The sequence below is a fragment of the Bos javanicus genome, chromosome 5, assembly GCF_032452875.1.
Source record: "Bos javanicus breed banteng chromosome 5, ARS-OSU_banteng_1.0, whole genome shotgun sequence".
Taxonomy (NCBI): domain Eukaryota; kingdom Metazoa; phylum Chordata; class Mammalia; order Artiodactyla; family Bovidae; genus Bos; species Bos javanicus.
The window spans coordinates 54,338,429-54,365,694 of NC_083872.1; the positions used below are offsets into that span (position 1 = coordinate 54,338,429).

General features: G+C 40.0%; 1 protein-coding gene across 5 annotated transcripts in view; it reads right to left on the reverse strand.

The window, feature by feature from the left end:
- SLC16A7 (solute carrier family 16 member 7) overlaps positions 1 to 23,425 on the reverse strand; it is a 204,432-nt gene extending 181,007 nt beyond the window's left edge. Inside the window, exon 1 of one of the 5 annotated variants that reach the window (XM_061416633.1) lies at positions 23,336 to 23,425. The gene's annotated coding sequence lies outside the window, so the exon portion shown is untranslated. Of the gene's footprint in view, positions 1 to 23,330 lie in introns of all 5 variants that reach the window. The other 4 variants (XM_061416637.1, XM_061416642.1, XM_061416634.1 and 1 more) reach the window with 4 other exon arrangements.
- Positions 23,426 to 27,266: the final 3,841 nt, after the last annotated feature.

Sequence of the window (27,266 nt, forward strand, 5' to 3'; positions counted from 1 at the left end):
ATTAACACACGGGTGAAATATTGGGTTTAAATAACCTCTAAGTTCCTTTGAGTGCATGATTCAATTTACACAGACAGACTATAAAATTGCAAGTCTTCAATAAAAGTCTGCAATATAAATTTGTGTGTGCTCAGTCACTTAGTCTTGCCCAACTTTTTGCAATCCCATGGACTGTAGCCTGCCAGGCTACCCTGTCTGTGGGATTCTCTAGGCAAGAATACTGGAGGGGTTGCCATTTCCTACTCCAGAGGATCTTCTCGACCTAGGGATCGAACCCATGTCTCTTGTGTCTCCTGCATTGACAGGGGGATTCTTTACCACTGAGTCACCTGGAAGCCCACAATTTAAATTTGACTTCATTAAAATCCTACTAATCTGAAAAGGAAGAGGGTTTACCTCACACATCAGATTAGGTAAAGACTAAATATCCACTTCAAGAGAAAGTATCTGGTAAAATCTTCAAGTTTAAGTAAGAAGTCACTCAAAGACTTTAAATGTTCATTTAGATACACCTAACATGCAAAATCACCCCCACTCCAGTACTCTTGCCTGGAAAATCCCAGGGACAGAGGAGCCTAGTGGGCTGCCATCTATGGGGTCTCACAGAGTCAGGCACAACTGAAGCGACTTAGCGGCAGCAGCAACACGTAAAATATTTTAGGGTAGCTGCTAAGTTTAAAAAAATTATAAAATTTCCCAGAAAATTTTCTTTATAATCAGGTGTTGTAAATGGGAATATATAGGTACAGGTAGAAAAAACATATAAATCACAAAATTATATTGGAAAAAATTCTACATAGAAAACACAGCCAATATCCAAGTAAAACAGTATTTTTAAGTCAAAGACATCACTTTTTGCACCATAATTTAATGGTAGATAGGCGATTCCCACAAAACCAAGGAAAAAGTGAATGGTAGATAGGAAGATGGGGAATGATGGTGTCAATGGTCAAAAGACATAACCTTTTCTCTTTAGAAGTTCTTGACCTTAATATGTGCATGTTATTAGAGATCATACACAATAAGATTGTCATTACTGAACAATTAGTACTGTTAACTTCCATGCATTTTGGACTTGGAGGGGAACATTCTACTTTAAAAGAATTAGCTTTTGCATGATCTTTATTTTCGTTGCCTTGAAGGGTATGGGAAATGTGGAAGGAAAGTCCAGTGTGCTGATTAGTAGACTTCCAAACATTAGTCAATGTTTAGGAAATTTGTTCTGGGCCTTGAATGCAGGTGATTTTACTCATCTTTTAGCCTCATTATTTATTTTATTTTATTTTTAATTGGAGGATAATTATTTTACAATACTGTGATGGTTTCTGCCATACACCAAAATGAATCAGCCATAGGTATACAATGCCCCCTCCCTCTAAAACCTCCCTCCCATCTCCCTCCCGATTCCACCTCTCTAGGTGGTCACAGAGCACTGCCTTTGGGTTCCCTGTGTCATAAAGCAAATTTCCACTGGCTATCTACTTTACACATGGTAATGCATATGTTTCAATGCTATTCTCTGAAATCATCCCAGCTTCTCTCTCCCCGGCTGTGTTCAAAAGTCTGTTCTCTATGTCTGCCTCTCCACTGCTGACCTATAGATAGGTTTATCAGTACCATCTTTCTAGATTCCATATATATATATATGTGTTAATATATGATATCTGTCTTTCCCTTTCTGATTTACTTCATTTTGAATAATAGGCTTTGGGTTCGTCCACCTCATTAGAACCAACTCAAATGCATTCCTTTTATAGCTGAGTAATATCCCATTGTGTATTAGTCCCATTACTGAGTACAACTATATTTTTAATTTCATTGGTCTCAATTTGACAACACAACTAGCAAAAAAATACTAAGCAGCTATATTTTTAATTCTATAATAACACAGAAATCTATATTGGTCAGCCATGTAGTTTAACAAATGTTTGAGTGTGAGGTATAAACAATAAAGCTTTAGAATATGGTGAGAAAAATGATCTAGGGATGCTGAGTTGCCTGTTTAAGGAAATCTATGAAGTATAGCAGATAAGCATATAAATTGTATTGATAATTATACAACTTAGTGATATGGCCACAAGCTATAAATGCTATACAGCTGTAAAAGGAAAGATAATTTTGGGTTACAGATGTCAGGGAATGGTTCCAGTATTTTTTTCTTAATATTTTTGCAATATGCAGTAAATGTCTTTGCCTCCCACACAAATAAAAGAAAAACACATAAAACCCACACAATTACATAAAGTGTGGTCAGTCAGTTAATAATAGTAAAATAAAGCTATATTTTAGTAATTAAGAACTTTTATCAAAGGAGTTCAAAATTTTAGAATGCCTCTATGTATAATGTAGCAATTCATAGAAATAAGAGGACAAAATGCCAGTAAAATAAATGTTTTCCTAATGATTAAAAACTTCAGTGTTTAGGAAATCAAAGTTATTCTATGAATAATAAACAAAATAACCATAGTGACCTCACATGAAATGTGTTCTTTTAGTTCTCTAATAATGAAGTTATATTTACATTCTTTTGAGTAGATTAGGCCAGACCACGGCTCTCAAAACTTAACTCCCCACATCATTTTGCTTTTATTATGATTATATCAACATAAAAATTTTAGTAATCCATATGACCCTGATGTTTTGCATTTTATTATGGAAAGAGACAGTGGCCACCTACTTCGTTATGCATTGCAAAATACCTTAGAATATATTATTACATGTTTGAACTATGGAAATGAAATCCAAATTCAGTTACTCTTCAGGCACATGTCGGACTTTATAAATAATATTTTCAAAATTCTATTTTGTTTAAACACAGAGGTCTTTCCTCCAGGCACTGTTTCCTCAGTGGTGCTCCATTAAGTGAAATTCTGTTCAAAAACGGCATCTGTAATCAAGTTTGGAAAATTCTGAACTTAGGCATTACCCAAACAGACTGTAATTTGGACTGTAATTTGTCCAAAGCCAAGTGGTGTTTTATGAGTACATTAATGATGAATGATGACTACTCTGGTGGAGTAGTGGGTAATAATCTACCTGCCAATGCAGGGGACATGAGTTCAATCCCTGGTCTGGGAAGATTCCACATGCTGAAGAGCAAATAAGGCCACGTGCCACAACTACTGAGCCTGCACTCTAGAGCCTTCAAGCTGCAACTCCTGAAGCCCACACGCCCTAGAACATGTGCTCCACAACAAAAAGCCACCGCAACTAAAGGTAGCCCCTGCTCACCACAACCAGAGAAAGCCCATGTGTAGCAACAAAGACCCAGCACAGCCAGAAAATAAATTAATTAAAAATAAATAAATAAATGATACCTATATATGTTAGGGCTTCCCTGGTAGCTCAGTAGGTAAAGATTCTGCCTGCAACGCAAGAGATCTGGGTTCAGTCCCTGGGTCAGGAAGATCCTCTCTCTGGAGAAGGAAATGACAACCCACTCCAGTATTCTTGCTTGGAACATTCCATGGGCAGAGGAGCCTGGCAGGGTACAGTCCATGGGGTCGCAAGAGTCGGACACAATTTAGTGACTAAACCACCACCCCCACCTATATATGTTAAAAAAGTAATGATGGATGAGGATATAATTGAATAAGAATAAACCATTTTGCCTTTATAAATCTTATGAGTACACATTACTTTAGGTAATATATTCACATGACTAAAGACTTGTCAAATAGAAAATGACATATGCAGATTAGATCTTTTATTTCACTCTTCATGGAGAAATGGGTCTAATACTAACTCTAAAATTTAAAAAAAAAAGTGATCTCATTCACACTACATATAAACTCAAAATACTATGCATTAGAAAAACATCAAGATTAATTATTTCATAAAGTTAGCCATCCACCTCGCCAAACAATACATTTATGCCACGTGCACGTTCAGTTGCTTCAGTCATGTCTAACTCTTTGAGATCTCGTGAACTGTAGCCCGACAGGCTCCTCTGTCCATGGGATTCTCCAGGCAAGAGTACTAGAGTGGGTGGCCGTTTCCTTCGAACGCATGTGTTTTACATATCTTGCATTGGCAGGTGGGTTCTTTACCCCTAGTGCCGCCTGGTAAGTCCACTTATGCCACAACATATGACGAAATCTGCAAAGTCTTACTGATCTGAGATAAATTCTCAAGCAGAATATGACTTTTAACTGGGTTATGATGCTAGAAAATATGCTATTAAGTATAATAAAAGAAATGAGTTCCAGTTACCTTTTATATACTGAATGTTACAGGAAATGTGGAAATACATAACACATAGCTTAGTTCTCCTCATGTAATGGGCTTATTGTGTAAATGCTGAAATTCCCTTAATTTCTATTGACTATAGTTTTGTCCAGAATAAAAGTGACCCATTCCCCTTCTTCATTCTATTGAACATTATTTTTTACCTTTATTAAGAGTTGACTTGAGACAACTTGAATAACTAAATATTAATAGTAGAAACAAGTAGTCTTAAGATCATAAGATAATTTTTACACAATAAAAGGCTAATAAGATAACTTAAAAATCAACTCACAATATTTCCTTTTTTGTATTCATGAAAAAATATGTTGGAATTTTTTTCATTAAAAACCAAAATATCTATCAAAAGTCAAAGGAAATTTAAGAAAAATGAAGAGCTGATCTATAGACAACAAACAGAAATTGAGCACTTTTAGAGGACCACCCAGAATATCTGTATTGCATGACAAATGATTCTTGTTGCTGTCTAATTTTTTCAGTTTTGTTTGAAGTAAATGATCAAACGGTTTGGTCAGAAGCAAACAGAGAATTTCCATAAAAAGATGTTATTTAGGTATTATCAGAGTGCTTCCTACCTTCAGTAAATACTTTAATAAAGTGCTTCCAACTCTGTTCTATGACAAGTAAAATGCTGTAGAAGGAAATTCCTACTCTATGTATTGATAGCTAAAGGTTACAGCCCAGGGTGGTAAATCTACAAGCCAGTTACTTTAGGCACCATGCTGTTGCATGTTCTTTATGCTTTTCTTTGTCAGTCTGGCTTCTGGCAACTTTTAGGTTCCCATGACTATTATCTGTAGTTTCCCCTTCCAGTAAAGCCAAAGGGCATTTCAGAGGGCAGTCAGTAGGTGCTGGCCAGAGTCAATGCCAAGATCCAACAGAGTCAAGTCATGGAGCAGGAACCAGGCCAGGGTCCAAAATGAGGCAACATGCAGGTTCCAACGGGCACATCTTTTTAGACTCTCCAGCACTTTATAAAGCTCACAGATAAATCCACGTTATGTGTTCAGAAAACATAAATGCCAGGAGCAAAAATGTCTTCATGATGCTTAGGACACTACTTGTTCAGCAACATGCCAAAGATGGGTTTCTGGAGTAATGGCAGCAGCATCCATGACACTATGAGAACTGGAACAGTCACCAAAGATACAAATGCCTGGTCACTTTGCTGGTATTATTATTATTGGCACAACTGTGTGACTATGTGGTGTACTAGTTTCACAGAGCCAACAAATGCAGCATCTGAATGTCTGCCAATCTTGGCACACACTTCTGTCCACATACCCATTTTCAATCCTATCATGAAACTACTCCTACAAGAAAATGTGAAAAAAAAGAAAAGGTAAAAGTCAGTGTCAAGTGAAGGAAAATAAAGTTTTTAGTAGTGATCACTGATATATTGGAAACAAAAATCAAGCTGTAAAATTAAAACAATAACAAGGTTGTATGTGTTTTTTATTTTCAGATTTCTAGGAATTTGAGAGAATTCCCAGGAATGTAGAAAGGGGATGTCTGCATAGGCAAATAATATACATTTTTTTTGAAAAACAAACTTTGATTCTCTTTTGAAATTAAGTTAAAAAGTGAGCCTAGAGATTATCATACTAAGTGAAGTAAGAGAAAGACAAATACATAATATCACTTACATGTGGAATCTTAAAAAGTTATACAAATGAACTTACAAACAAAAACAGACTTACATACATAGAAAATAAATTTATGATTACCAAAGGAGAAAGGGGGGATAAATTATGAGTTTGGCATTAATAAATATACACTACTATATATAAAAAAGATGAACAACAAGGACCTACTTAGCACAGGGAACTAAATTTAATATGTTGTAATAACCTATAATAGAAAGAATCTGATAAAGAATCTATATATATACGTATACATATATGTATACGTATATATATACATATAAAACTGAATCACTTTGCTATATAGCTGAAACTAACATAATACTGTAAGTCAGTTCAGTTCAGTCGCTCAGTCGTGTCCGACTCTTTGCGACTCCATGAATCGCAGCACACCAGGCCTACCTGTCCATCACCAACTATACTTCAATTTAAAAATATCATGGCACTTCAACTACCTTGTATTATCCTGATGCCTTTTAATAACATAAAGAGCATATCAGAACCACTTTCTTTGATATCATTAATTACTTGATTTCAAAAATGGGTGGTCCATTTCAGGAGCCAAAACAGCCCTTGTAGAAAGTTTTCTCACCCCAATACATTATTTGGGGATATCATATTTGTTTTCAGAATTAATTGATACTCCTTAATAGGATTATTGATCATAATTTTTTCAACTTGAATCTGTGTGTGTGTGTGTTCTCAGTCTCTTAGTTGTGGCCAACTCTTTTGACTCCAAGGATGATAGCCCACCAGGCTCCCCTGCCCATGGAATTTTCCAGGCAGGAATACTGGAGTGGGTTACCATTTCTTACTCCAGAGGATCTTCCTGACCCAGGGATGGAATCTGCATCTCCTGTGTCTCCTGCATCTCCTACACTGGCAGGCAGATTCTTTACCACTGTGCCACCTGGGAGGCCCCTAGACTATTCATACGCGTGTTCCGTTAACAAGGGAGCATTTCCTTTTTTCCCCATCAACTCTGTGCTATAAAATAATATTCAGTAGGTGGTATGTTTATGTGCTTAGTTGCTCAATTCTGTCCGACTCTTTGCAACTCCATGGAATGTAGATTGCCAGGCTCCTCTGTCCATAGGGATTCTCCAGTCTAGAATACTGGAGTGGGTTTCAGGGCCCTCATCCAGGGGAACGTCCTAACCCAGGGACCGAACCCAGGTCTCCTGCATTGCAGGTGGATTCTTTACTGTCTGAACCACCAGGAAAGTCCTCAGTAGGTGGTAATAATACCTTATAATTTTCCCAGCCCTTCCTTGATTGGATATCTTTTGCGGGTCAAGGAAGGGACATTTAAATTGCAATGCACAAATTATATTCTATTGTCAATGGCAAAGAAAAGTCCCATTCACATTGTGTGTTAGTGGATAAACAAGACATAGCATTCAATTCAACTGTCTCACATTTTAAAACATGTAGTACCTCAATTATATATTTTGAAGTTTTTCTTCTATGAAAGAAATACATTTTAAAACAATGATGTTGGAATTTCATTACAGCACTGTCTTCAACATGCTACAGTTGAATGCTCCTGTTCCTGTAACAAGGCTATGTAAAGAGCTAAATTGCTTATAGTGGGAAACTTCCTAAGTCCTTTTGAAATGAACTCTGTATAAGATGAATTCTTGCAATGAATTTCAAGTATAATGAAGTTATGGTACTTAAATGAACCAATTATTACTAAGATTTTTTTTAAATGTGACATGAATAGTTTTTCTTATTAAGGTATAATTGGAACTGAATGTACCTATTTTAAAAAGCATAATCAAGTACTCAAAAAAAAGGTTAGAACAATATTCAGATCCCAATTTATTTAAACATAGCCTTAATTAAATAGTGTTATCCATGTCTACTCAATTTCTTGGTACTAGCATTCATCCCAACATGCACAGTTCACAGAGCTGACATTTTTGAAAGAAGGATTATTCATGCGTGCTATGGTCTGAATGCTTGTGGCCCCCCAAACTCATGATCAAATTTTATGCCCAATGCGATCATTTCAGGAGGTAGGGCCTTTGTGAGGTGTTTAGGTCATGAGGATGGAACCCTCATAAATGGAATTAGTACTCTGATATATACCCTCACAGGGCTTCGCAGCTGGCACTAGTGGTAAAGAACCCATCTGCAGGAGACATAAGGGAAGCAGGTTCAATCCCTGGAAGATCTCCTGGAGGAGGGCACAGCAACCCACTCCAGTATTCTTACCTGGAGAATCACAAGGACAGAGGAGCCTGGAGGGCTACCGTCGATGGAGTCGCAAAGAGCTGGACATGACTGAAACCGCACACAGATACAGACCTCACAGGGCTCCAGAATCCTTTCCACAGTGCCAGGACACAACTGAAAGTCTGAAACCCAGAAGCAGACTCTCACCCAATGACACTGGCACCCTGATCTCTGACTTCCAGCTTCTAGAACCCTGAGAAATAAATGTGATGTTTATAAGCTACCCAGTCTATGGTGTTTTGTTACAACAACCCAAATGGACTAAGACAATACGGAAGAGAGACAAAATACAATTTTGCCAACATTTATCTTGTCCTCTTAATTTTTTGTTTGTTTTGTGTGAAAGACTTACAGGTGTGATTTTCATATTTAAAAGCAGGACTCTTTTAAAAAGCAGCACATTCAAGAAGGACAGAATTCTAACTGTTTCTCTATTATCTTCCCCACAATTTCCCTTTTCTATAAAATGTGTGTGCAGAGAGGGAGGAGTCTACCTCTACCTGGGATGACTACATAGAACAGAGGGGAAAATATGGATTTTGGAAATAGAGCTTTGTGGATTTTGGAAATAGAGCTAACCCACCTGACACATTAGATGCTTCATTTCTTCCTAAATTAGTGAAAACGATACAGGATACCCATGTAACAGGGCTGTTGATGTTGTCAGATAGTGACTTTCTGGATTATGTGAGGTGATATATGTAAGCCCCTGCAGCTATATCTCTGAATATGTGTCTTCTCTTTTTTCTTTTCAAATTCCAAAAATCTAAGTATGTAAATAGTTTGAATGCCAAGAGAAGACCAAAAAAATTACATCTTTCAATTTAGATTTTATAGACCACATCTCAGTATCTCACTGTATAGCTGAGGAGACGTTAGTAGTACTGCTTTAAGACAAAAACTGGTAAAATAAGATGTTTAATAAAATGTGAAATAATTAAAATAGTGCTGTGACCCCATGGACTGTAGCCCGCCAGGCTCCTCTGTCCACGGGATTTCCCAGGCAAGAATACTGGACTGGGTTGCCATTTTCTTTTCCAGGGGATCTTCCCAACCCTGGGATCGAACCTGTATCTCCTTTGCCTCCTTCATTGGCAGGCAGATTCTTTATTGTAGAGCCACTGGGGAAGCCCGATTTAAAACTGATTATATCCTAAAAAAGTTGGAGGGAACATTTACTCTTAAATGAAAGTTACAGATCAAATATGCATAATAATTTTGATCATTGATACTGAAGTATCCCAATGAACAGTAATAATTAGGTTTCTAAGCATTTAGAATGAGATTTTTTAATTGGTAATACAGCTATATAAGTGTATACAGCCTTTTTTGAAATGGTTGAAAACAAATGTACATAATGGGCCCACAAAGGGTAATAGAGTAATAAAACTGTTATTGGTAAAAATAAATTTAAAACAATAAATTTTGCATGCTTCCTGTTGAAGTGTTTTTTTTTTCTTTAAATAACTGTGTTACTAAGAAAATTAACAATAAAAAAGGAAAACATTTTTAGATGAGCTTGAGATCTGACATCACTAAATCCTCCAGTAGTAGGCCATTGCTGTGTGTAATTAATGTTCTTCCCCAGGGCACAGTGGCCAGATGACTCTCCAGAGAGATGCTAATGTGGTCCATGGGGGATGGGCTTACATTGTCTTATATCCCCTGAGGTTTCTTCTGAACTGTTCACCTTTTCCTATCTGCTTATTATGCTGTCATATCCATTAGTGATAATGCAAATATTCCTGCAGTATCTGCCACTTTTTAAGTTCAGAAAAAGAAACTGGTACATTGATTGTTTTTCTTCTGAAAGAGGCCATGCTGCTAAGTCGCTTCAGTTGTGTCCAACTCTGTGCGACCCCCATAGACGGCAGCCCACCAGCCTCCCCCGTCCCTGGGATTCTCCAGGCAAGAACACTGGAGTGGGTTGCCATTTCCTTCTCCAATGAATGAGAGTGAAAAGTGAAAGTGAAGTCACTCAGTCGTGTCCGACTCTTTGCGACCCCATGGACTGCAGCCCACCAGGCTCCTCCGTCCATGGGATTTTCCAGGCAAGAGTACTGGAGTGGGGTGCCACTGCCCTCTCCGTGAAAGAGGCCATAGCTTTAGGAAAACACATTCAAGCATTTTATTGCTACATTGAAGACACCAGACAATAAATACCTGGAATTCATATGGTACTAGGAAGGGGCACTACAGAAAAAGGAGGACATTACAAATAACTGAATCTTAAGAGGCAGGGTTAAGAGCTATGGATCTCATTTTACTTAGACTATTCATCTCTCAGCTCTAAAACGTTCCCACTTCTTTCATTGAAGCTTTCTTTGATCACTCCATTACATAGCAAAGTCTCCTTCTGGAATCTTAGAGCAGGGGTCAACAAATACTTTTAGCTAAACTGAAAGATTTTTCTCTAAACTGAAAGTTTTCTCTAAACTGAAAAATATTTTAGGATTAGCAGATTTAATCACAACTATTGAACTCAATCTGCAGCAGGCAATCTGCCACAGACAACACAGAAACCAATGGGCGTGGCTATATTCCAGAAAAAAATTTTATTTATATAAACAGGAAGGAGGCCAGATGCGGCTCAAGGATTATCTGTACTTGGTTAACCAATGTTGTAGACAATCACTGCTCTAACATTTTGACACTCAGTCCTACTTGATTGTTCTTTAACTCCCCACACAGAGAATGTCTCTGAAATTAGTCTCCTTAGGGAGATCAGGAAAGATGACCTAGACATAATCTTTTCGAGTCTTTGTGCAGATTATTTCATGGAGCAATGCTCAATTATTTACTGATTTAAATTGACTTAACATATGCGAGCAAGATCTACTTGCCATTAGCAGCCTGCACTGAAACATCTTCTGAGACACTGACCTTTGGGGTTCTCTAATGGACAGCTTCATCTTGCTGAGCCTTTATTCTACCTGCATATATCTTACTTGGTAATAATGAAGAATAGAAATTCTATTTTTAAAAGATCAGACACATAGGAAGGACTTAAATGTTGCTTTAAAAAAAAGTACAACAATAGTTATGTTGACATAGGTTTGTATCTTAGTATGAACAAACATCTCTAAATCCTGATAGCAAATTGCTATTGCTTTTCCCTTCCCCACAGTCTTTAAATGTGTTTATATGTGCTACTACTTCTAAGTAGAAAGTCAGGAATTTCCATCTTAAAACTCCTTTAGGATATATTCCCAGTTGATGTTACTAATTTTGTGTCTATGTGAAAAATTCAGCACTTAAATATTTTTGCAGCATCAATATCAATGTTGAATTCTCTTCCTGTATGTGTTTTGCCAAGAGAACACACTGGTCATAGCAAACACCCTCTTCCAACAACACAAGAGAAGACTCTACACATGGACATCAGCAGATGATCAACACTGAAATCAGATTGATTACATTCTTTGCAGCCAAAGATGGAGAAGCTCTATACAGTCAGCAAAAACAAGACTGGGAGCTGACTGTGGCTCAGATCATGAACTCCTTATTGCCAAATTCAGATTTAAGTTTAAGAAAGTAGGAAAAACCACTAGACCATCCAGGTATGAACTAAATCAAATCCCTTATGATTATATAGTGGAAGTGACAAAGAGATTCAAGGGATTAGATCTGATAAACACAGTGCCTAAGAACTATGGATGCAGGTTCGTGACATTGCACAGGAGGCAGTATTCAATACCATCCCCAAGAAAAAGAAATGCAAAAAAGACAAAATGGTTGTCTGAGGAGGCCTTCCAAACAGCTATGAAAAGAAGAGAAGCAAAAGGCAAAAGAGAAAAGGAAAGATATGCCCATTTGAATGCAGAGTTCCAAAGAATAGCAAGGAGAAATAAGAAAGCCTTCCTCAGTGACAATGCAAAGAAATGGAAGAAAACAACAGAATGGGAAAGACTAAAGATCTCTTCAAGGAAATTAGAGATAACAAGGGAACTTTTCATGAAAAGATGGGCACAATAAAGGACAGAAATAACCTAACAGAAACAGAAGATATTAAGAAGATGTGGAAAGAATACACAGAGGAACTATACAAAAGAGATGTTCACGATGCAGATAATCACAATGGTGTGATCATTCACCTAGAGTCAGACATCCTGGAATGCAAAGTCAAGTGGGCCTTAGGAAGCATCACTGTGAACAAAGCTAGTGGAGGTGATGGAATTCCAATTGAGCTGTTTCAAATCCTAAAAGATGATGCTGTGAAAGTGCTGCCCTCAGTATGCCAGCAAATCTGGAAAACTCAGCAGGGGCCACAGGACTAGAAAAGGTCAGTTTTCATTCCAGTCTCAAAGAAAGGCAATGCCAATGAATGCTCAAACTACCGCACAATTGCACTCATCTCACATGCTAGTAAAGTAATGCTCAAAATTCTCCATGCCAGGCTTCAACAGTAAGTGAACCGTGAACTTTCAGAAATTCAAACTGGTTTTAGAAAAGGCAGAGGAACTAGAGATCAAATTGCCAATATCTACTGCATCATCAAAAAATCAAGAGAGTTCCAGAAAAACATCATCTACTTTTGCCTTATTGACTATGCCAAAGTCTTTGTGTGGATCACAAAAATCTGTGGAATATTCTGAAAGAGATGGCAATACCAGACCACCTGATCTGTCTCCTGAGAAATCTGCATGCAGGTCAAGAAGCAACAGCTAGAACTGGAGGTGGAACAACAGACAGGTTCCAAATTGGGATAGGAGTATGTCAAGGCTGTGTATTGTCACCCTGCTTATTTAACTTATATGCAAGTACATCATGAGAAATACTGGACTGGATGAAGCACAAGCTGAAATCAAGATTGCCAGGAGAAATATCAATAACCTCAGATATGCAGAAAGTGAAGAACTAAAGAGCCTCTTGATGAAAGTGAAAGAGGAGACTGAAAAAGTTGGCTTAAAACTCAACATTCAGAAAACTAAGATCATGGCACCTGGTCCCGTCACTTCATGGCAAATAGATGGGGAAACAGTGGAAACAGTGTCAGACTTTATTTTTGGGGGCTCCAAAATCACTGCAGATGGTGACTGCAGCCATGAGATTAAAAGACGCTTACTCCTTAGAAGGAAAGTTATTACAAACCTAGATAGCATATTAAAAAGCAGAGACGTCACTTTGCCAACAAAGGTCCATCTAGTCAAGGCTATGGTTTTTCTAGTAGTCATGTATGGATGTGAGAGTTGGGCTGTGAAGAAAGCTGAGCACTGAAGAATTGATGCTTTTGAACTGTGGTGTTGGAGAAGACTCTTCAGAGTCCCTTGGACTGCAAGGAGATCCAACCAGTCCATTCTGAAGGAGATCAGCCCTGGGATTTCTTTGGAAGGACTGATGCTAAAGCTGAAACTCCAGTACTTTGGCCACCTCATGCAAAGAGTTGACTCAATGGAAAAGACCCTGATGCTGGGAGGGACTGGGGGCAGGAGGAGAAGGGGACAACAGAGCATGAGATGGCTGGATGTCATCACCAACTCAATGGACATGAATTTAAGTAAACTCTAGGAGTTGGTGATGGACAGGGAGGCCTGGAGTGCTGCGATTCATGGGATTGCAAAGAGTCTGACATGACTGAGCAGCTGAAATGAAATGAACTGATGTGTCAAAACTCAGAGTTTTGTCTATATGTGAAACACCCATATTACTATAAAGTCAATGATTTGTTGTTGTTTGAATTTCCTACTTGGATCAGGCTGTGAAAGTAATATTAAAATTCATAAATACCTGTGCACAGAAGCAGATTTTTCAAGAATAAAGAGGCTCTGCCTCAAAATGCACCAAAAATATTAGTAAAGATAAAAGAATAATAATTGTGATTACTCCTTATGTTATCTGCATTATTTATTTACTCTCCAGCAGCAATCCTGTGATATACGCTTTATTGTTTCCATTTTTTAAAAATGAGGCAACTGAGGCTCTGAAGGTTTACATAGCTTGATTTTGGTTAAACAGCTGAGATGTGGCTAAATCAAAATTCCACCAAGGTCTGTCTATCCATCCACAAATACTCTGATCCAACATGTGACACAGTGATGGAGAAAAAAGGGAAAGAGAAAAGAGAGACCCACAGACTAAGACAGACTACAGTGAACACGACACTGGAGCTCTGCACAAAGCTGATGGAAAGATATAAATTGCTTAAACTTGCTTTGAAAATAGGTTTCATTATTTGTGTGACTCAAGACTAAAAGGATCTTACTGTTTTATTCACAGCCATCTCTAACATCTAAAACGGTGTCTGGAGCACAGTGGATGAATAAATAGTTGTTATTAAAGGATTACATTCTCTGGCTTGAAATATGTCAGAGGCTTTATTCAAAATCCCATTTCACAGCAGAAGTGACATGTACATATCCATGAGAATTCTCCAGACACCCCTCTGTTCATGCATCCACCGCTGCCCACAGCCTAGCATATCCGCAGGAGTCCCGCCACCCAATGCACACTCCCCCACCCCCCATCATCTTGCTACCTGTGCTAAAGGGATCGAATTCTGGAATTATTGTTTATTCAGTCCTTAATGGCTCCCCAGCCTCCCTGAGTCCACAAGTGATAAGAGGTCATTATTTTCTCGAAGCCTTTTAGTTTGGTTCCAGATATTTCCTTTAAAAAGTAAGGAAGTCTTATCATTCTTCCAACTCTGTGTTTTAACAGATCAAGTCCTGTTATCCTTGACTAGTCTTTTTTATTTTTTTTAACATTTCTCAAACTTCCTTCCTCTAGAATCTCTTAAAATCCAGTGCAGAATTGCATATTTTAAAATACTAATATTGAGAAGGTACATTGTGGTTAATAGATTCAGGACCAGATCCCTCCACTGACAAGATGTACAACCTTGGGCAAGATACTTATCCTCTGGCCCTAATTCCCTTACCTGTAAAATAAGGGTCATAATAATGTTTTCTCATAAGGCTTAGAGGATTAAATTAGTTAAAAAGGTGTAAGATGAATATGTAAAATGATGCCTGGCATGTAGAAGTCCTGGATAAAGGCAAGCTATTTTTACTCAAAGTAATCTCTATAGCTTTATGTAAGAGCCACATCTTTAGTCTCTAAATTCACTTATTATACATACACACAAACATACACACAGCATGTTAGGTTCTTTACCTCTTATGGCATTAACCAGCAAAGACAAATAATTTTACTGAGAGGCTAATTTCTAATTGTAAACAGAATTTAAAATGAGTTTCCTTCTTTCTTCCCTTTCAGTGTTTATTCATGTATTCATTCATTATACTCAGCCTAATGGGCCACAGAAAGAAAATGTTCAGCTCTGAGGTAACAGTGGGTCCTTCCAAAGGCAGATCTCTCTATATGCCTTTATTTCCCACCTTCTAATTTCATCTGAAAAAAGATGACACTGATGGCCAGTGGGATCATGAGCAAGTGATCAAACATTTATATTCATAAACAACCATTTTCATCCTTCAACTATTTTGTACATAAACTGACTTTCCTAAACTTGAATGCTTCCAGAAACATATCGGCCCTAAAAACAAGCTTAACCAGGTCACATAAAGAAGAGATAAAAAAGTGAATATTTTACATTCATAGAGAAAACATAAGACATGTCAACTGTCACCACAAATGTACAGGCTGTCAGTCAACCCAGAAAAAGATTTATTTTGTGTGGCGCCAGAAAGCTAAGGACCCTTGGTAGAAGTAAGAAGAATGTAGTCACAACTGGAACTGCCTTTAAAAGAACAGGCTGCCTGAGTACACATTTGTTGTTGTTCAGTAGCTAAGTCGTATCTGATTCTGACCCCATGTACTGCAGCATGCCAGGCTCATCTGTCCTCTACTGTCCCCTGGAGTTTGCAATACACATACTGAAATCTTAAAAAAGCTTCTTGTACCTATCCAGAGGCTTCAGAGAAAATTTGGATGTGGTGTTTATACCCAGCTTTGAAGGTTGAAGCTTGACATGGAAACAGCAGGAGGTTAGAGCATTTTAAGATGAAAGAACAGCACGGCCAAAAATGGGGAGGCAGGAAACGGAATGAAAATAAATGAGGCACAAGGGACAGTTCAGTTTGACCTGAGGATGGTAGCAGTGGGAGATGAGCCTAGAAAAGATTTTCAGAAATACAGAGATTGAAATGTTGGTCCTTAAACCTAGGTAACGGGAGTCACAAAGTGTTATTAACATATAGGAAAGGGAGGTGTATTTCAGTGCAAGTATCTGGAGGCACGTACAGAATTAACTAGGACATTGGGAAACTATTAGCAAGGAGATCAGCTAAGAGACTAGGATGTGAGTCTAAGTAGTATGTCAAAAGTGCCTGGACTCCGGCAGCATCAGAAAAGAGGACATTGATGAAAGAAATATTTTGAATGTCTTAGCAACCGACTGTAAAATTTAAGGCTGGGACAGGGGGTGGGGGACTTGAGGTTCTTGTTCTAGATTAGAATACTAACACCAATAAAAGAAGCAGAGCCAACAGAAGGAAAGAAGAGTGTTCAGAAGAGACCTCAGGGTGTTGGCAGTGTCAGCAGCACAGAAGAGGGGAGCTGTCCAGCAGGCATTTGGAAAGTTCTGGCCACAGCTATGTGAAGGTCAGGGTTGAAGATAATGGCTTGAGTGTTACTCCTACTGAGGTCAAAGCACAGTCCAAGAGAGGACAAACTTTGCCAATGGATCAAATTTAGACAAGAGAAGAATTCAAAACAGAAGTTGAGGAGCACATACTTGAGTGAGTAGGTGAAGTGCAAGTCGCTCAATCCTGTCTGACCTTTTGCGCTGGCCAGGCTCCTCTGTCCATTGAATTCTCCAGGCAAGAAAATTGAAGTGGGTATCCATTCCCTTCTTCAGGGGATTTTCCTGACCCAGAGATTGAATCCAGCTCTCCTGCATTGCAGGAGCATTCTTTATCATCCGAGTCACAAGGGAAGCCCAAGAATAGTGGAGTGAGTAGCTTATCCCTTCTCCAGGGGGTCTTCCCAATCCAAGAATCAAACCAGGCGTTGTCTCCTGCATTGCAGGCAGATTCTTTACTAGCTGAGCTATGAGATGAAAGGAAAGTCAAAGAGGAAGCCACTAATGAGCAATCAGAGAAGTAGGAGAAACACAAAGAGCACCTAGAAATCAAGAGAAGAGTTTAAGAAGCAGCAGGTGCCAACACTGCCAAAGGCTGTGGATAGTGTGAAGTCAGTGAAGATTTAGAGCCTCAGAGGCCAGTTACAACCTGATTAATACTTAATATATCTTACAAGGAAGAACTCTTTTTATCCTTTGAAGAAAACACAGAAGAATTTCTTATTGGAAGATAGACCGATTTCAAAGATAATTTCCTTAAACATTTTCAATTTGATTTTACTGGCCAATAATTTTCAATCACATATAGTACCTTTCTTCCAAAAAGTGTATTCAATGTCAGGGGACACTTTTGGTAATTATGACTAAGGGGAAACTATCAGCATATGGAGGGCAGGGGTCGCAGACACCAAGTGTCCTGCAATAAAAGCGGCATTCCTACACCATGCAAAAGAGCCCTGCCTAAAATGCCAACACTGTCACCTGTTGAGAAACAATGTTTATCACGGAATGTTGTGGTAGTGGTGGTTTAGTCGCTCAGTTGTGTCTGACTGTTTGCAACACCATAGACTGTAGCCTACCAGGCTCCTCTGTCCAGAGGATTCTCCAGGCAAGAGTACTGGAGTAGGCTGCCATTTCCTTCTCCAGGGTATCCTCCCAACCCAGTAATAAAACTGCGTCTCCTGCCTTACAGGCAGATTCTTTACCAACTGAGCTACAAAGGAAGCCGATCACTGAATGTACCTTTTGTATATTTGAGAAAAACTGACAGAACTTCAGTTTCTGACATTTTAGAGAATCAATTTCAAACACAGACAAATATTATTAATCAGTTCATCCCTTAGAAACTTCTCAAGTGAATGCATGCCTTTTTGCTTTTACTGTTTATTCATGTCTAATCTAGTTCCAAAAGAAATAAATTACTTAGTAGAGTAGCTTCTTATAATTTATAACTTCTATACATTAGCTCTAATCAGAAACTGTTTAGGAGTGTGGATGATTAATAATACTACATGTCATTGTGCTATTAGGTATGAAACAGCCAACATTTAATGTAAACACTTTTTAAAAATACCAATATTTGGTACAGACCTTTACTTATCTAAACAAATATTTCTCTGTGTTACCATTCATACTAGATACTTTCATTGAAAATTTTAATTTTTTTTATTAAGTGCCATGTTTTAATTCCAAACATGACCAAAAATTAATCAGCAGTTCAGATAACTAAACCAAATTATTGTTGTTGTTTAGTTGCTAAGTCGTGTCTGACTCTTTTGCAAATCCATGGTCTGTAGCCCACCAGGCTCCTCTGTCCATGGGATTTCCCAGGCAAGAATACCGGAGTGGGTTGCCATTTCTTTCTCCAGGGTATCCCGCCAACCTAGGGAATGAACCCGCATCTCCTGCATTGGCAGACGGATTCTTTATCACTTTACCACTGAGCCACCAGGGAAGCCCTACTAAACCCGATAGCATGTCATTTTCTTGTGGGGCTATCTTAACTGTGCAAAACTTTTAACAAAAATATCTTTACACCAGCATCTTGTAGTTGTTACCCAAATGCCTTGTAAAATTTTCATAAACTTATCTGGAATTTCAATAAAGGTTAATAAAAACAAGTGAATCTTCCACGTAGGTAGATTAGGACCCTGTATTCACCATTCAGGGACCTATTGAGAAAATGAAGCTTTCTCTGTAAGTTTTTAAAAGAAAGTCATATTACTCAAAGATATTTAGTGTATGCAGTTGTTTCTCAACACATTTCCTACATTCTTTGATCCAAATAGTTTTGAGAAAGTCAACAATGATGACCTCTCAATGAGAGTTCATTCAATGGCTTATTATGCAATCCAGGACTATCATGCCATCTACTGAGAAACTTTGCTTTTCAAAGGGTTCCCAAAAATCTGTTAAGAAGAATAAGCCAGTGAACTTTACAAAAACCTATTAGTCTTAAGGCCAAATATTTAATACCTGACACTAGCTACCATGTATTTTTTTTTTTTTAATAAAACATTTATTTACTTGGCTGGCATGTGGGATCTGGTTCCTTGATCAGGGATGGAACCCAGACCCCTGCATTGGGAATGCCAGGGAAGTCCCTGCACCTTTTAAAACAAGAGTTAATGCAAATATGAAAGATTTGGATTTTTTACATTTATTGGAGGATAACTGCTTTACAATATTGGGGGGGCTTCTGCTATACATCAGTGTGAATCAGAGACCACATATTGAGTTATTTCTATGCTTGTGCTCACACAGTATAAGTAACGAAGGAATCATAAAAAGATCCTCAACTGTCCTGCCCCCAGGGCAGAGTTCCACGAGGAATTCCCTGCCAGACTGAGAGTTGTAGGCAAGAAAGGATGCTCACTCTTCCTTTGTTTCTCCCTCCCTCCTTGCTTCATTTTTTCTATAATCAGTTGTTCAGGACTATCACCTGCCAGGCACTGCACGAGGAAGGAAGAACACGACAGACGAAGTCCCTGCCCTCAATCAGCTTCATGCAGAAAAAGCCATACTACTCAGTGGTTAAAGTCAGACAGCCTACCTGGGGGCTCACTCCCACTCAGCCACTTGCTAGCTGTGCACTTTGCGTCAGTTTCTTAACTCTCTGCGCCTCTTCTGTAAATGTGAGTATCCATAGATCCTCCTCTTAGGATTGTTAAAGTGATAAAAGGAGTAACAGACGGTGCCCAGAACATGGTGAGCATTAGAGAGAAAATGTTATAGTGAATATACTCTTGGGGTACATATACACAATGGAGTATTACTCAGCCATTAAAAAGAATACATTTGAATCAGTTCTAATGAGGTGGATGAAACTGGAGCCTATTATACAGAGTGAAGTAAGCCAGAAGGAAAAACATAAATACAGTATACTAACGCATATATATGGAATTTAGAAAGAGGGTAACAATAACCCGGTGTATGAGACAGCAAAAGAGACACTGATGTATAGAACAGTCTTATGGACTCTGTGGGAGAGGGAGAGGGTGGGAAGATTTGGGAGAATGGCAATGAAACATGTAAAATATCATGTAGGAAACGAGTTGCCAGTCCAGGTTCGATGCACGATGCTGGATGCTTGGGGCTGGTGCACTAGGACGGCCCAGAGGGAGGGTATGGGGAGGGAGGAGGGAGGAGGGTTCGGGATGGGGAACACATGTATACCTGTGGCGGATTCATTTTGATATTTGGCAAAACTAATACAATTATGTAAAGTTTAAAAATAAAATAAAATAAAAGAAATAAATAAATAAAAAAGAAAGAAAAGAAATAAATCCATTAGCAAAGACATTCTTCAGGGAAGGCATGTCCTGCCTTCATAACAACAGAAAATCCTCTGTTACTTGTTTCTACTGGGTCAATGGGCAAATGGATGGGGCTGAACACACAGATTTCTGAAGCAAGGTGCCCTTCTCAAATGTGCCTCTTAGCACATCTTACATTTCTTAAAACTGCTACATCCTTTCAGATTCCTTGAGAAACATGCTTCTTCCATTGAGAAGGAAACAAACAGCAAAGAGGACAGAAAGAAGATCAGCCCAGATGACTAGATGTTTTTGTTTTTGTTTTTTGAGAGCAGAATTCCAACCTTATTTATCTTTGTAACCACAGTGCAGTGTCTGGAGTGATTTTAGGGTTTCAAAAATAGCTAGTTTATTTTTGTCAAAATATATTTTTATAGATTTTACTTTTGGCAGTGCTGGGTTTTTGGTGCTCTCTCTAGTTGCCAGGAGCAGGCGCTACTCTTCAGTGTGGTGTTCAGGCTTCTCATTGCAGTGGCTTCTCTTGTTGAGGAGCAGGGGCTCTAGGTCAAGTGGGCTTCAGTGGTTGCAGCACATGGGCTCAACAGTTGTGGTGCACAGACTCAGTTGCCCTGAGGTATATGGGATCTTCCTGGACCAGGGATCAAATCCGTGTCCCCTGTATTGGAAGGCGGATTCTGGATCACTGGACCACCTTAGCTAGTTTATTTTTCAGGTGTTTTCAGTATACTTTATTCCTCACAATAGCACTTCAGGGTAGATACCGCTAATTTCATTGTATGAGTAAGAAAAACTAAGGATGACTGTTAAATACTTAGTCTTAACAAAAGTGAAGAAGTGAGCTTGAAATCCAGGTCTAACTCTAAAGTTAATTACCTTTTTCCATGCGAATGTCTCAAAAAAAAAAAAAGTTTGATACATGAATATATAATGAAAAGCAATCACAGGAGACTTCTTTTACTTCTGATCCATGATCCAAGAATATAACTCTCCATAAAGGATATTTCTTAAAGTTTCTTTGCCCTTTTTCCCTTCAGGAGGGCGTAAGGCCAAAAATATCAGCTAGATATTATAAAAGACTAAATGCACGTCTACAAATAAACTGAGCATTTATAGGAAGGGGCACTAATTTGGACATTGAGAAACAAGTGTTAAAATTTCCGTTCACTTACCATTATTGAAACAGCCCAAAGGGGAGGGGAGAACATAATTGCAAACTGCTGATGTGAATTTTGCAAAAAAAAAAAAAAAACTAATTTCTGACTTTATGAGTTGTTACACAACACACTGAGTTGCTTAAGTAATCTTTCCCTTTTACTGAGATCATTCAGTTGCCGGCTGACTTAGATTGCTTTAAACGCAATGTGCTCAGAAGCAGAGAGTGGGGCTAAGATTGCCTCACCAGTGCCATGAAAGGGTCACCTCATTCAACCCTCATCAGTCTCTGCTGCCAGAACCCAGCTCTAATTTTTCAGCCAAGTTCCTCCAAAATGCACACTTCGTACTTGAGATTCCAATGACACAGCACTGTCAAGCCAAGGGTCCGTTGAAAGTCTGCACCCTCCCGAGTTCCCAGTTTGGATTTACCATAAAGCACTGGGTGCCAGGAAAGGGCATTTAGTGATCACTGTTTCCTTCCGCCCACGCTTTTCAGCTCCACCCTCATCACTGCTGGTGGTTTTACTCCCCTGCTGTGCCCCTTAACAGACCGGAGAAAGAAGATACGACAGGCTAGCTTTACTACTACTACCAGACGTACTTGTAGAGTAAACCGCACGTTTCCTCTCCTGCGTGTGTTGCGTGTGTAATTTTAACTTCCCTGACGTAGATCACAAATTTCCCTCCTCAGCCCTACCAGGAAAGTGGCCTTGCTCACAATCCCCCCAACCCCCACCCCGCCCTGCCAAGACCAGTCTGCAATTTTGCGGAAGTTAGGGGAAAAAATGGGGTGGAGACAGGAGCCACCCAAGCAGCATCCGCCCGAGAGAGGAGGCAGTTCACACGTGAGCCACCTCACTAGCCTCCTCGCTACCTGGCTGGGCCTGGCACCCCCAGCGTGGCGCCACAGCTCTGCCAGGAAAAACAGCCGGGAGGCGCAGGCCCTCCTCCGCCCGCGTTTAAGTCACGTTCCTTTTCTGTCCCCGGGTGTGTCTCTCCCTTACACACCTTTCTTTCCTTCTGCCTCGCCTCCGCCAGGCTACCTGGGACCCAAAGCATAAAAAACTCTTACGCCACCCCCGACCCCGGTATTTCGTCCCTTCTTCCCAGCCTGAGTGCGACCATCTGCTAAAAGAAGAGGCTCCCTATACATTCTCACCCCCATCCCCACTCCCGCCCAATACCCAGCTTCTCAGTTCCGGCCCACCAGGTATGCTGGCGGGCACGGGGCGAGATGCTGCGGAGAAGCGCCAGGTGGGAACCTGCCAGGGAGACTCGTAGGTCCAAGAAAGAAGTGGCGGGGGGGTGGGGGGAGGGTGCGGGGGAACGTCGCCGGGGGAGCCTGGGTGCCAGAGCTCCGAGTGCGGGAACCTGGCGGCCGGAAGCGCGCGCGGGCGCGGAGCGCTCTCTGCGCTGGACCCCTCGGGCCTCCCCTCCCTGACGCGCGCGTGCCCGCAGCCCGCGCCCGACTGCGCCCCCGCAGGTCCCGCGTTGCACTCCGCGCGCTTCGGTGACGCGAGCTCTCCGGCGGCCGCTCCGGGGATTTTTGTCTATATAAGGGCTCGCGGGCAAATTTGGCTTTGGAGCGCGTGTCACAGACTGGCCATTATTTTCACACGCTCGTGCCGTTCACCCGGGCAGCTCGGGTGACAGACGCGCGCTCGCCTTCCTCTCCGCCAGCGTCCCCTCCTCCTCCTAGTCCTCGTTTCCTCCCGGGGTGTCACTTACTTTACCTGGTCTCCGGCACTGGGTGGGCGCTGCAGCGGTCCGTCCGCCGCCTGTTCGCCTCGCTATCAAAGGGTGAATGGAATTATTTATTTATTTATGTCCCTGGACGAGTCCTCGCCCGCCGCCGGAGGTGGAGGAGGAGGAGGAGGCAGCGGGGAGGGGAGGCGCGGCGGCTGAGCTCCCTAGTGGATGCCGAGGAGCGCGCGCCTCGACACCAGGGGAGGGACGGGGAGGGAACGGGGATGGGGAGGGCGAGGGCTCCGCGAGGGGGAGGGGGCCGGGGAGGGCGGCGGCGATCCCCCGGGGCTTTGCGGGAACCCGGGGCCGCGGGTGGGCGCCAGCTGCAGCCCAGTGACTCCAGGCCGACTGAGCATGCTCCAGGCAACTGTCAAAGACACTTCGATGGCTCGGAGCGCTGCACTGCAGATTTTACTTTTGACCCTGAGAGAAAGTCATAAGTCTGGTCGAACTGTTGTTCCACATCTGTTGGGACGTGCTTTACTCGAAGTACTTGGCGCACAACCTAGGAGCCGGTGTGTGGTACCTTTGTGTAGGTACCCTGGGCAGTAGGGCAACCTATAGGCAGGGAAAGCCGTACAAAAAGAGAAGAACCTGGCCCAAGGCACGGAAACATAATTCTGAGTCTCCTTGTGAGCTCGCAGTTAAAGTGTTGGGCCATTCTTCAACTGAAGTCTTTTGGGGGGCACAAGAAGAAGGACCACTGCAGTGCTGGAGATTCGGTTCATTCACCGAATCACTCACTCTAAGGGAAAAATAAATTTTACCCCGAGGGTGGAAGAGTAGCACAAAAGGACTTGAAAATGTGAAACATGTGAGAGAAAGTCATTTGTAAATGAATTCGTTTTAGTTTCTCAAGTTATATATATTTATTTATTGGCCACATAGCCTGTGGGGATCTTAGTTCCCTCACGGACGGAACCACGCCCCCCGTGCAGTGGAAGCAGAAGTCTTAATCACTGGACGGATAGGGAAGTCCTTCAAATTATTTAATTCTTCAAAATAGGACTTAGTTATTTGCTACACACACACACACACACACACACACACACGCTCTCGCTTACACTCACACTGCTAGGGATAATGGTAAAATCAGTCTTGGTTTGATTTCTTATACCTTTATTTCCTCCCCCTGTCTAGACATGTTTCGGGAGAAGTTGGAAAAAGGAAGTGCTGGAAACGAACATTTACATTGGCTTCCTTTAATATTTTTAAGGTTGAAGTATTACTTAAAAAGAAAGAATCTGGAAGAATAATCAGGGTCTTGGATTTGAGAAATCATTTTCCAGTTTTTCTGTCAATTACTGACCCTCTCCCTTTCCTGCTCCAAAAAAAAAAGTGAAAGAGATAAAAATGTTGCATTCATCTTAGGTAAAAAATGTAACTTATTAGAAGCTTTTGTTTGTTCTAGAATTAAATCATTTCTAAACCGCCAAGATAATGTAATTGAAATAATTGCAATTTTGAAGCCCAAGGGACAAAGAATCAAAATGGTGTTATGGTAATAATTATAATTACTTATTTATTAAATGTTTATCACTGTCAGACACTGTTCTAGGTACTTATGTGAATTATCCCAATTAATACAATAACACTATTCGATTTGTTGGCTGAAAAAAATACACCACATAGGAGTTGTGAGTTGTTTAATTTGAGGCAAAATGAGGTCTATAGCCTGGAAGCCAACATTTCAGATAGCTCTGAGAAACAGCCCTCAAGAGCCAGGGTGAAGGCGGTATTTATGTGACTTTGGTGGAGGTGGGGTTACATGCAAACAAGGACATGTTTTTGCAGAAGGTTGCTGCTAGTCACGAGGAGTAGAGGTCACCATGAAGGATTTTAATTCTTTTCTAGATATGAGAAGATGTAAAAACCAGGCTTGTAAAACCTCCTGAAAAATATCTAACTATCTAGAGGCCTTTTCTGGAGAAGGCAATGGCATCCCACTCCAGTACTCTTGCCTGGAAAATCCCATGGATGGAGAAGTCTGGTGGGCTGCAGTCCATGGGGTCACTAAGAGTCGGACACGACTGAGCGACTTCCCTTTCACTTTTCACTTTCATGTATTGGAGAAGGAAATGGAAACCCACTCCAGTGTTCTTGCCTGGAGAATCCCAGGGACAGCGGAGACTGGTGGGCTGCCATCTATGGGGTTGCACAGACTCGGACACAACTGAAGCAATTTAGCAGCAGCAGAGGCCTTTTCTGCCAGTTTTTTCCAGAGCACAGAGCGCCTCATTCCTGATCTCCACTCTGAACTCCTCTTATGGGTTGTTGAAGGTCAGCAGCTGCAGCAGCTCATGATTTAATCCTGTAGCAATAGATGGCAAGTGCCAATTTGTAGCTGGCAGATTATTCACATTTTACAAGTGGAAACTAAGTAGTTGGTTAAATTCACATTGCCTTGCTTCTACCACAGCTAGTCTGTAGGCTGGAATTTTAGTTTCTGCTAATAGTTTATTTCTATTACAAAATAGTAACAAAGTCAACTTTTTATTGCTATTGGAAGATTTAGGTGAGATGATATGTGAAGTTTATGGAAGATAATATAAGATGAATTAATAACGTTATTAGTAACATCAAAAAGTTTGGAAGACAGTATTGCACACAGAAGGGTAGTTTAGAAACTATGGCAGAAATTCCAGAAAGAACTTTAATTTCAAACAAACAAAAATCTGCAAACTGACACTTGGATAAGATATAATAGACATTCGATAACGATGGAATGTACATTTCATTTTCACAAAAAAAGAATGTTAAATTTTAAAAAGAAACATTAAGACACACATTTCAAGGTCATTTTCTTGAGTGTTCACTGCTGACATTTTTCTAGTTCATTCATTGTTTTTATTTTACTTCAAAGAAGAGAAGGAAAAAGAAAGATCCTATTCACCCTTTTCCTTCTCTCTGATTTTTCTTTTATTGTCCTATATTTCTTTTTCACCCCGTACTTTTCACGGCCTCATATTCTTGGCCTATTTAACTCATTTACAAACTCTTAACCATCATTACTCATAGCACTGTATCAAAACTGTAGCAAATTTTCTTTTTAAGTCTTGTTTTTCCAACAATTAAAACCCTGGATCCAATTTATCTAATGCCCCAGTGTTAGTATGTGGGTGTTCATTTCTAAATTGCCTTGTTGCTATGGCTAGGCCTGCTATGTAAATATTTAGTTGGCTTAGAAAGGAATCTGTGAAGAGTATTAGGTGGGAATAAATCCAGTCAATTTCTCCTATGACTTGCAATCTTAATATTCTTCAGAAATTAAGAAAAAAATACAACTTAGGGGGAAATCAAATCATATGATCAGAACTTGAAATATTTTTGGTAAAATTTATGCCTTGATTCCTATTCATAGGTGAAATAACAATAGGACAAACAAGGGATAGCGATAAACTAAATATTCCTAAAACAAGCAAACATATACACAACATGCAGACTAATAAAGCCCAAACTTATATTACACACTCATAACCTCATATTCCAGGTTCTATGCCCCTTCATTCCTCAGTCATGCTGTTGTCTTCTCCAATTTTTCTGTCTTTTCTCATTCCCCACCCTCTTTTCTATATCAAACTTGTCTAAGTCCTTTTTTTTCTTCCCCTTCAAGACCCAGCATGTAAGTCATCACCTCTGTAGCATTTCAAGGATTCTTTTGCTAAAAATGAATTCCCATCTTCCTCTGTGCTCTTTCCCATGGAACATGGTATATGCCTCTATTTGGGACAGTTTTTTCTGCTTCACAGTCGGCCATATTGTAATTTTTTTCTGTCTACCTGTCTTTTAGGCTGCTGGAGAGTAGCGATGATGTTTTATTCCTCTCTGTAATCTTTTAACATCCAGCACAAATTCCTGCAGATAGAAGGTAATCAATAATGTTTGCCCAATGGAGGAAAAGGATGATAGTGTGACTGT